We start from the raw sequence: 12,402 nt of genomic DNA, 5'->3' as shown, positions 1-12,402 counted from the left end.
AAGAAAAATATTATAATTGATGTAATTTTTAATTGCTTGTTCTATCTGAATTATGAAAGTTTAATTCTGACCTTTATGTCCCCTTAAACAGGAACTGTAGAGAGCATACATGGCTTATGTGGTTTTAAAAAGGAAAAGAGACAGAAAACCTGAGAGTTGTCTGAGGAGCTTAGAAAGATGGTAATATCCAAGCATGGTCAATGTAAAGGCTACATGATCATCTCTACAGAGCTTGATGTTTCTGTGAGCACTGTTGCCAATATTATTCAGAAGTTTAAGGCACATGGCACTGTAGCCAACATCTCTGGACATGGTCCCAAGAGGAAAATTGACCCAAAAATGATAAGAAAGATTGCTCAAATGGTGAAGAACCAATGACAACTTCAAAACAGTTCAAAGCGGACGTTGAAGCGCAAGGTGAAACAGTTTCAAGTCGCACCATCCATCAATGCCTGAATGGAAATGGGCTCAATGGTAGAAGACCTAAGAAGACCCCACTTCTAAGTGAGAAAAACAAAAAAGCCAGACTGGAGATTGCCAAAATGCATGTTGACAAGCCACAGTTCTTCTGGAAGAATGCCCTTTGGACAGACGAAACAAAAGTAGAGCATTTTTGCAAATGACATCTTTACAAAAGGAAAAAAAAACACCTTTCAAAGAAAAGAACACCATCCCTATGGGTTACTTTGAGTCTCTGGTACTGAATGCCTATAATCTGGGCACAATGAAATCAGAAGTCTATCAAGGCATTCTTTTGCAAAATGCACTGCCCAGGGTCAGAACGCTGTGTCTCATTCGCAAAATATGGGTACTCCAGCAGGATAATGACCCAAAACATACTTCAAAAGCACCCGAAATAGATGAGAAGAAAACATTGGACCGTTCCAAAGTGGCTTTTTATAAGTCCAGATCGGAATCTTATCAAACATCTGTGGAAAGTGCTGAAACTCACAGTTGGGAAAAAGCACCCATCAAACCTGAGGGAACTCAGTCCCACTTGAAAATTGTAGAAATCGTATTCAGAAAGCGCCTGATTGCCGTTATAGTCTCCAAAGGCTTTGCTACAAAATATTAGGTTGAGAGTACAAATATTTTTGCCTGTACTATTCTCATTTGTTTTACTGTTTAAAGTAATGTGTGAAGTCATAAATAAAAAGTGAAGTTTCGCTTCTATTACATTTGTCAATTGTTACTTAGTTCAGAGAAAATGGAGCGTTTTCCTAAAAAAGTTGAAGGGTACCAATACTTTTTTCCACATCTGTGCGTGCACAGGGAGGGAGCGGGTGGGAACCATTACCCTATGGAACAGTTAGTTAAAATTTAGAGGGAGAGAGGGGGAATAAATATTTATTATAAATAATCGAAGTGATCTGGGAGGGGGTGGGGGTTTAGTCTTTAGGGGGGGGAAGCTACACTACAGAATAGTGGGGGAAAAAATTAAAAATATATATTTTTTTGTAAACTGGGTACTGGCAGACAGCTGCCAGTGCCCAAGATGGCGCCCAATAATGTAGAGGGGGAGGGTTAGAGAGCTGTTGGGGGGGGGGATCAGGGAGGTTTGGGGCTAAGGGGGATCCTACACAGCAGCATATGTAAATATGCTAAAAAAATGTAAGATACCTTTTATTTTAGTACTGGCAGACTTTCTGCCAGTACTTAAGATGGCGGGGACAATTCTGGGGTGGGGGAGGGAAGAGAGCTGTTTGGGAGGGATCAAGGGCTCTGATGTGTCAGGTGGGAGGCTGATCTCTACACTAAAGCTAAAATTAACCCTGCAAGCTCAACTAACCCCTTCACTGCTAGACATAATACACGTGTGATGTGCAGCGGCATTTAGCAGCCTTCTAATTACCAAAAAGCATCGCCAAAGTCATATATGTCTGCTATTTCTAAACAAAGTGGATCCCAGAGAAGCATTTACAACCATTTGTGCCATAATTGCACAAGCTGTTTGTAAATAATTTCAATGAGAAACCTAAAAAAAATGTAAGTTTTTTTTAAATTTGATCGCATTTGGCGGTGAAATGGTGGCATTAAATATACCAAAATGGGCCTAGATCAATACTTTGGGTTGTCTACTACACTATACTAAAGCTAAAATTAACTCTACAAGCTCCCTACATGCTCCCTAATTAACCCCTTCACTGCTGGGCATAAAACACGTGTGGTGCGCAGTGGCATTTAGCAGCCTTCTAATTACCAAAAAGCAACGCCAAAGCCATATAAGTCTGCTATTTCTGAACAAAGTGGATCCCAGAGAAGGATTTACAACCATTTATGCCATAATTGCACAAGTTGTTTGTAAATAATTTCTGTGAGAAACCTAAAGTTTGTGAAAAAGTGAACAATTGTTTTTATTTGATCGCATTTGGCGGTGAAATGGTGGCATGAAATATACCAAAATGGGCCAAGATCAATACTTTGGGATGTCTTCTAAAAAAAATATATATACATGTCAAGGGATATTCAGGGATTCCTGACAGATATCAGGGTTCCAATGTAGCTAGCGCTCATTTTGAAAAAAAGTGGTTTTGAAATAGCAAAGTGCTACTTGTATTTATTGCCCTATAACTTGCAAAAAAAGCAAAGAACATGTTAACATTGGGTATTTCTAAACTCAGAACAAAATTTAGAAACTATTTAGCATGGTTGTTTTTTGGTGGTTGTAGATGTGTAACAGATTTTGGGGGTCAAAGTTAGAAAAAGTGTGTTTTTTTCCATTTTTTCCTCATATTTTATAATAATTTTAATAGTAAATTATAAGATATGATGAAAATAATGGTATCTTTAGAAAGTCCATTTAGTGGCGAGAAAAACGGTATATAATATGTGTGGGTACAGTAAATGAGTAAGAGGAAAATTACAGCTAAACACAAACACCTCAGAAATGTAAAAATAGCCCTGGTCCTTAAGGGAAAGAAATTGAAAAATGGCCTTGTTCCTTAAGGGGTTAAAGTGTTTTCCTATTTCTTCATGGTGTTATATTTACTTACCACTGTATTACATATAACATGCACTCAGTCATACACTAACCTCAGCCCTCAGATCTGAACTCTGGCCCTTTACCTTATCCATAAGCCACATACAGGCATCAGACAAATATCCAAGCTCTAGAGAACACTGATTGAAAAAAAACGGGAGGGCAAAAGGAGGGGGACCCTAAACTGAGGGTACCACAGCCTGCAGAACCTGTCTCCAAAAAGCAAAAACATCAAATTTGTAAAATTTTGCAAACGTATGTAAAGAAGACCAAGTAACCACATTACAAATCTGCTCCATAGAGGCCTAGGCCTCATTCTTAAAGGCCCAAGAAGAGGCCACAGCTCTAGTTGAGTGAGCCATAATCCTCTGAGGAGGCTTATGTCCCGCTGTCTCATAAGCCAGATGGATCATGCTCCTCAGCCAAAAGGAAAGAGAAGTGGCAGAGGCCCTCTGCCCCCTACGCTTCCCCAAATACACCACAAACAAAGACGAAGTCTGTCTGAATTCCTTCGTGGCTTGAAGATAAAACTTCAGAGCCCGAACAACATCCAAATTATGAAGCAACCTTTCCTTTGACGAAGAAGGGTTAGGACACAAGGAAGGAACTATTTCCTGATTGATGTTACGATTTGACACCACCTTGGGAAGAAAACCCAATCCAGTGAGAAGAACAGCCTTATCAGAGTGAAAAAACAGGTAAGGAGGCTCACATTGCAAGGTCGCTAACTCAGAAATTCTGCGAGCCGATGCAATAGCTAGTAAGAACACAACCTTCCAGGAAAGGAGCCCTCTGCAAAATCTTAAGAACCAAGTTTAAGCTCCAAGGAGGAGCAGCATTTCTAAAGACAGGTCTGATCCTAGAAAGAGCCTGAACAAAGGACTGAATATCAGGAAGCCCCGCTAGCTTCTTGTGTAACAGTACAGATAAAGCAGAAATCTGTCCCTTTAAGGAACTGGCGGCAAGACCCTTATCCAGACCATCCTGGAGAAAGGCCAGAATCCTGGATACCCTAACCTTATGCCAGGGATATCCATGTTCCTCACACAAGGACAAGTAGGTCCTCTACACCTTATGATAGATAAGACGAGTGACCAGTTTCCTGGCCTAAACGAGAGTATCAATCACTCTCTCCGAAAATCCTCTCTTAGCTAAAACTAGGCGTTCAATCTCCACACAGTCAGCCTCACAGAATCGAGATTTTGGTGTAGAAAGAGACCCTGATCCAGCAGATCTCTGCGACAGGGTAGCTTCCATGATGGAGACAATGACATCCCCACCAGATACGCAAACCACGTCCTCCGCGGCCACGACGGAGCAATCAGAATAGCCGAAGCTTGCTCCTGCTTGATGCGGGCCACTACTTGAGGAAGAAGAGGCAACGGTAGAAAAATGTAAAGTGGGTTGAACTCCCAGGTCACCGATAAGGCATCAGTTCTGCCTGGGGATCCCTGGACCCGGACCCGTATCTGGGTAGCTTGAAATTGAGTCTGGACGCCATGAGGTCTATCTCCGGCATCCCCCATCTGTTGCATATCCCCGTGAACACCTCGGGATGGAGAGACCATTCCCCCGGATGAAAGGATTGTCTGCTGAGAAAATCCGCTTCCCAGTTGTCAACACCCGGAATGTGGATCACTGAGAGCGAACAATTGTGGATCTCTGCCCATTTCAGGATTCAAGATACCTCCCTCATAGCTAGGGAGCTCCTCTCCCCCCCCCCCCCCCGATGGTTTATGTAAGCCACGAGGTGATGTTGTCCGACTGGAATCTGATGAATCGGGACGACCCCAGGGGGGCCAAGCCCTCAGAGCGTTAAATATCGCTCGTAGTTCAAAAATATTTATTGGTAGGCTTGATTCCTCTCGAGTCCATCTGCCCTGTGCCTTTCTGGCACCCCAAACAGCTCCCCATCTTGATAGACTTGCGTCCGTGGTCACAATCTCCCAGAATGTTCTCAAGAAGGATGTCCCCTGAGACAGCTGTCCCGGATGGATCCACCAAGAGAGGGACTCCCTCATTCGGTTGTCCAGAGATATCTGTTGGGATAGATCTGAGTGATCACCGTTCCATTGTCTCAACATGCACAACTGAAGATGTCCGAGATGCAATCTGGCATATGGAATGACATCTGTGCTGGATACCATGAGCCCAATCACATCCATACACCTGGCCACAGATGTCCTTAAGGAAGTCTGAAGGGCAAGACAGTTGGACGCAGTATTGTAATGTCTCTGGTCTGTCAAGAATATCTTCATGGCTGAAGAATCTATTATCATACCCAGGAATTCCACCCTGTTGCTGGGGACCAGGGAACTCTTTCCTTTGTTTATCTTCCATCCGTGGGATCGAAGGAGAAGAGCCCTTGAGTGATCCTTCGCAAGACTGCAGGACGGAGCCTGGACCGAGATATCGTCCCGATAAGGAGCCACTGAAATACCTCTGGCTCTCGCTACCGCGAGCAGCGCTCCTAGAACCTTCGTAAAGACTCTTGGGGCAGTCGCCAGACCAAACAGCAGAGCCACAAACTGGAAGTGTTGGTCCAGAAATGCAAATCTTGGGAACCTGAAGTGATCCTTGTGGATTGGTACGTGAAGGTAAGCATCCTTCAAATCTATTGTCGTCATGAATTGCCCCTCTTGAACTAGGGGTAAAATTGACCTGATCGTCTCCATTTTGAATGATGGAACTGACAGAAACTTGTTTAGGCACTTTAGGTTCAGAATTGGGTGAAACGTGCCCTCCTTCTTTGGGACCACAAAAAGATTTGAATAATACCCCAGACCTCGTTCTGCAAGAAGTACTGGGACGATTACTCCGAGAGAGGAGAGATCCCTCACGCACCCTAGAAAGGCGTCTCTCTTCTCTGGACTTGATTATATGTTTGACAGGAGGAACCTGCCTCTGGGCAGATGGGTCTTGAACTCTACCCTGTAACCCTGGGCTACGACCTCCAGAACACAAGGATCCTGAATGTGTCTTATCCAGGCCTCCGCAAAAAGAGATAGTCTGCCCCCTACGCAATCCAGAGACGATCGGGGGCCGCCCCTTCATGACGATTTGGTATCGGCGGGCTTCTTGCTCTGCTTGGATTTGCTCCAAGATTTAGCTAGCTTCCAAGATCCCTTGGGTTACTCTGACTTTGCGGCAGGCTACTGGCACTGAGACTTGTCCGCACGAAAGGGACGAAAAGTAGACCCCTTAGGCTTATTCTTCTTATCCTATGGCAGGAAAGCACCCTTGCCACTCGTGACCGTGGATATGATCGAATCCAGGCCCGGACCAAAAAGAACCTTCCCTTTGAACGGGAGGGAAAGTAATCTAGACTTGGAAGTTATGTCAGCAGACCACAACTTTCACCACAGAATTCTACGGGCTAAAACAGAAAAACCTGATGTCTTTGCGTTCAGACGAATAATCTGCATATTTGCATCACAGATGAATGAATGAGCTACCCTTAAAGCCTTAATTCGTTCCTGTATCTCCTCCAGGGGAGTCTCCACCTCGACCATAGCTGACAAAGCGTCACACCAACAGGTAGCCGCACCAGCCACCGCAGCGACCGCCGTTGCCGGTTGAAAAACGAACCCCATGAGTTGGAGCATCTTTCTCAACATGGACTCCAATTTTTTATCCATGGGCTCCTTGAACGAAGAGCTATCATCGAGCGGGATAGTCGTTCTCTTAGGGAGTGTGGAGATAGCACCATCCACCTTAGGAATGGCCCCCCACAGCTCAAGCTGCGAGTCTGGAACGCGGAACAGTTTTTTAAAAGAAGTAGAAGGGGAAAAGGACAAACCAAGTTTCTCCCATTCATTCTTAATAATTAGCCATTTTAATGGGGACCTGGGAAAGCCTGAGGCACCACCCTGTCTTCGTAAACCCTATCTAGTTTAGGGATCGAAGGTTCCTCTGGCAGTTTCGGTTCAGGAAGCTCCAACGTAGCAAGCACCTCTTTCAGCAGAAAGCACAAATGCTCCATCTTAAAATTTAAAATCTGGCTCCTCCGCAGACAGAGGTCTAGAAGTCGCCGATTTCGACCCAGAAAAAACGTCCTCCAAAGAGTCGGAGTCGTCCTCATCAGCGGATAATCTGTCAGAGACATCCAGTAGAGTAGATGACCCCTGGGATGGATAGCTATGTTACACCTTTCGCTTGCGCTTACCAGGGCGTGGTAAGGCATCAAAGGCTGCAGAAACCACCGTTTGTAACTGATCAACGAAATCTGGCGGCCAAAGGGCCCCTCCTGCGGGAGGATTAGTAGTGCCCTTGGGAGCTGCATGTGCAATCGGAGATTAGTGTAGGGAACGCACCTCATTTAACAGAGAACCCTCAAAGGTGGACGGCTCAGTTGTACTAAATATCTTATTCTTTTTAGATATTGCAATCTTATCAAAGCATGTGGAACAGAGTTGAGCAGGCGGATCAACCGGAACCTCCTCACAATAGACTCAGTTAATATCCCAATGGCCGGGACATTTACCACCTCCTATGACCCGGACCACAGAGAAACAGCTTTGTCTCTTCCAACCGCCGGTCAAGAAAGAGAAAGTTAAAGAGGCCACACCCAGTCACATGGCGTGCCATGCAGGACCGCCCCTGCACTAGAGAGAAAACTCGTCAAAAAGGTCTGGATCAATCTCTCGCTAAGAAACTAACTGTTCACACACTGACAGAGCCTCATCTCACACATGACGCAGCATTAAAAAACAATAAACTATATAATGCATAAAAAATCCCCTTGTTCAATAACCCCCTTTTCGAGGGTATTACCCTTGATTCTATACAGATAAAGGAGACTTACTGTGACCCTGTCTTCTTACGTTATCATATATGTATAAATTAAATGAGCATACTAGAACCTACGCCGTGGAACAGGAACACGGCCTTTCAAGTGTGACAGGGTAGTAGAATCGCTCCTGAAATGAACTTGAGAGCAGAAAAGCAGGCAGCGAAACTCATCAATGCCGATTGCTTATGGAGCTGTTAATCTGAGTCGGGATGGGTACGCAGAAAGACTCTCCCTGCATCTCCAGACTTCATCCATGCTCACACTGAGAGGCTGACAGGACTATTTAAAACTCCAGTCCAATTTAAAACTCCAGTCCAATTTTGAAGAGTACTACCCTCCATAAGAGACTACTTCGAATCTTCCGACACTTCTCTGCCAACCTCCTGTGACGAAAGGCGAAGAATGACGGGGGATGAGGAGAGTGGGGGAGGTATTTAAGCCTTTGGCTGGGGTGTCTTTGCCTCCTCCTGGTGGCCAGGTTCTTAATTCCCACAAGTAATGAATGAAGCAGTGGACTCTCCTCCCATTAAGATGGATACAAATTGCACAAAAAAGTTATTAAGGGCTCAAAGATATTAGGTGTCAGGTGTTAGAAAAAGAAAAGGCTGCAAAGGGCTTTACCATTGTCAGGGAGCAGGGCTACCCTGTTGCAGGAGGTGAAACCTTATGGCAATGAGCACACAAATCCAAGGCAAAGTACAGATATGGAAGCTATTAAAAGGTGTAGTCAGAATAATATGTGTCAAGCCAAGGGTCAAAACCAGGAAATCCAATAACATGGAAAAGGGAACAGGAGAAAAGACAACACTTAGTTATGCAGATAAACTGGCAGAATAACTCAGCTACAAGCCAGGGCTCAGACCGGAATTTAAACCTAAACAGGGACAAGGAACGCCCCCCGTATCCAAGACAACGACAGCATCAGATACCAAGCACCCAATGAGAAGGCAGAGAGAGGCATGTCACAGATTCCTCTAGCTGATTAAAAGCACCTGCAACATCTCCTGCGCGCACGCAAATGAGCACCCATGCGCACACCCACAGGCACATGAGCGCGCACAAACAGGTGCAACCGTACAACCAGGTGCTATCACAGCCGCGGAGAAACTTGCAACGGCGCCCTCTGCTTTACTAACCGGCAAACAGGTAAGGAGGCACCCCTGGTCCCATGACAACCATAGAGATGCATGCAAATACATGTCTAAATATGTATGTATGTACATATGTTTACAGACATATATACACATATAAACAAATAAATACATATGCATACAGATATATATATATATACACATATATATATATATATATATATATATATATATGTGTGTGTGTGTGTGTGCGCGCGCATCGGAGCCCTTTGCAGTTAAGTAGATGAAAACATGTAAAAACATATTTATGCAATATAAATTTTTAATAACGTGTTATACTGTGTATTTACTGTATATTTCACATTCCTGTAAATTTCACATTCCAATGTTCTGCACACAGCAGAATATGTTATATGTATTTATAAATAGATATTCCTATATATAATCGTGTGTGTATATATATTTTTTGTGTGCAAATATGTAAATATATATATATATATATATATATATATATATATAATGAACAAAAAACAGCCAGCACCGGTCAGCTTAGTTTGATATGCCATACAGCTGTGTTTGATATACTTGGTTTGGCGGTTCTATGTGACGTATCTGATTGGTGGGTGGGGGTATTTAAGGCACTTTCTCTGGGTCATATTTTATGCCTGTTTGTTTTGACCTGCTGCATGTGACCAAGGATCCTGTGGGGACTGAAACGTTATGCTTTATTTGCATTAAATTGGTGGTTTCTCTCATCTCTGGTGCTGGCTGTTTTTCTTGTGGGATGCTACGGATCAACACCGGGTCCTGTCCTATTTCATTGTTTTGTTTTCATTCATTTTGGCCGAGCACAGAGTGGTTGCAAGTGTTGGTGAGTGCTGATCTTATGTACAGTATATATATATATATATATATATATATATATAGATATATATATATATATAGATATATATAGATAGATATATATAGATAGATATATATATACACACATACATACATATACATACACACACACATACATACACACACGTATGTATTTATGAATAAATAGAACACGTTTGTCTATGTGAAGAACATTGGAATGTGAAATATTCTTATTTTTATGTCGGGCTAGCGCACTTGAAAGTACGCGAAAAGTTTCATTCTAGCAGAGTTAACGCTCGAGCGGGAGCGCTAAAATAAAGCTCCACTGGTATTCTGGCTGGTCTCCCTCCACATCTACAAGTAATTTGTCCCACTCCATCTTATCCAACTCGGACATCTCTCCTTCTTACTTTCACTCCTACTTCAAGTACACAGTATTTACAACATAGTTATTTTCACTAGTAGAATTATATTACTATACTTACATTTCAGAGCTTCCAAACACTCTGGAAATGTAATACAGGTGTGTCCCTCTTTCCAGATTTTTCAGTTTCTCTTTCAGAAACCTGAACCAGCTAAACTTCTGCCCAAAATGCTATAATCTCATCAACAGCGACTAAACCCTTCCACTCCTCCCCACAGCCTTGGAGAGTCTGTCCCCAAAACAACTAACTTCAGGTGAGATTTAGGATGTATGTATTTATTTTCACAAAAAAGTGTGTGTAATTTGTATTATGGAATAATGGAAAGCATTTAATAAGGAAAACAGGAAGGAGTTAAAGGGACACTAAACCCAAAAAAATTCTTTCATGATTCAGATAGAGAATACAATTTTAAACAACATTCCAATTTACTTCTATTATCTAATTTGTTTCATTCTTTAGATATCCTTTGTTAAAGAAATAGCAATGCATATGGGTGAGCCAATCAGACGAGGCATCTATGTGCAGCAACCAATCAGCAGTTACTGAGCCTATCTAGATATGCTTTTCAGTGAAGTATATCAAGGGAATGAAGCAAATTAGACAATAGAAGTAAATTAGAAAGTTGTTTGAGATGGCATGCTCTTTCTAAATCGTGAAAGAAAAAAATTGGGTTTAATGTCCCTTTAAATAGGAAGTAGAAATGTTGTGGAGCCTTCTGCATCTTGTTAAAGAATTCAACACTAGATGTGCGTTTACATTCAGATGAATGTAAAAAACAAACAAACTAGAGTTGTGATATTCGTTGCATTCTAAGGGGCAATTCCCAAAACTTTGTGATGTTTGGGTGCCAATAAATGGTATAAGGTGATTGTGCTGCTGCCTCTGTGGATTTTTTTTATTTCTACAGATAGGAAAGGCTTCATAAGGTTTAAATTCACACTATCTAGGAGGGTATCTAGGAGGGTATGCTTTGAAAGTTTAAATTTACACTATTCAATAACTATTTAGAAATGGCCTTGTCAGTTTATTGACTCCACTGTCAGCCAATAGGTTTGCTAGCATCACTTTTTTTTTCTTGGCCAATCCTGCTAAAATACAAGGAGAAAATAAAGGGTGAAGATTTTTTTTGTTAAAGTGATTGTAAAGCTATGCACTTTAAGACATAGTGTATAAAATTAATCTTGAAAACAGGTGCACTTTCATTCATTAAATTTTTTCAAGACGGTTCCTTAGTAAAAACAATTACTATTTAGGTATGGCAAACATCCTGCCGTTCCCCCGCCCGCATCTCATACTGTATTTAGTAGATCAATGACAAATCCGGCTTCATACAATCATTGCACCCCCCACAAGCTGGACGCCAAAGGGGTCACGCAACGATTGGATGAAGCTGGATTCGCCATTGATCAACTAAATACAGTATGTGATGCGGGCAGAGGAACAGCGGGATGTTTGCCATAACTAAAAGGTAATTATTTTACTAAGGAACCGTCTTGAAAAAATGTAATGAATGAAAGTGCACCTGTTTTTAAGATTAATTTGATATACTATGTCTTAAAGTGCATAACTTTGCAATCACTTTAACATGAGCAAATACTTGACAAAACAACTTTTTTTATTTTTTTTAAAGATGACAGATTTGTCTGAAACATTGTGTCCATTTATTTCTATTCAGCACATTTAAAGATTTGTCATAAATATCCAAAAACAGCTTTTGTATAAGACAATAAGACAGTGGTTACTGTTTTTTAATCAATGTTATATTTTTTTTTATTTCAGATTGTGTTAAATGACACTGCATAAAGTTGTATACATTCCTTCTAGGTTGAAAGCATTTTGTAAACCAGAAGTGAAGCTTTACAAATTTCCAGCAATACAATACAGTTAAACCCCCATGGTACATGCTTTTATTACAGCACAACATTTTGGGAGATCAGTTATGCATCTGCTGTCTCTCCACCCAGAGGCAGAATTTTTTTCACTTTCAGCAATGAGATTTTGTGAACATTTTCTGCAGGTCATTTTTAAATAAAATTCAACTTTAAATTAGGAAGTTACACTAAAGCACCAGTTCAAATGCAATGTGTTGGTTAACTGGGGAATAAAGCAATTTTTTAAGTTTTATAATATAGTGAAGTAGGTGAAAATTGCATTAAAAAATTTGCTGCAAAAAAGAAATTGTAAAATGTCTCTTGAATAAATTAGTTTCCCTTTTCTCTTGGTGCATTGCTGATAAGAACATCTTACATT

General features: G+C 41.7%; 1 protein-coding gene across 2 annotated transcripts in view; it reads right to left on the bottom strand.

Moving 5' to 3' along the window:
• GPALPP1 (GPALPP motifs containing 1) overlaps positions 1-12,402 on the bottom strand; it is a 154,976-nt gene that overhangs the window by 55,186 nt on the left and 87,388 nt on the right. The window lies entirely within an intron of this gene.

Source organism: Bombina bombina, chromosome 3, assembly GCF_027579735.1.
Source record: "Bombina bombina isolate aBomBom1 chromosome 3, aBomBom1.pri, whole genome shotgun sequence".
In the NCBI taxonomy this organism is placed as follows: Eukaryota; Metazoa; Chordata; class Amphibia; order Anura; family Bombinatoridae; genus Bombina; species Bombina bombina.
The sequence above is the reverse complement of the archived record's forward strand: the minus strand, read 5'-3'. Positions and strand labels throughout refer to the sequence as shown.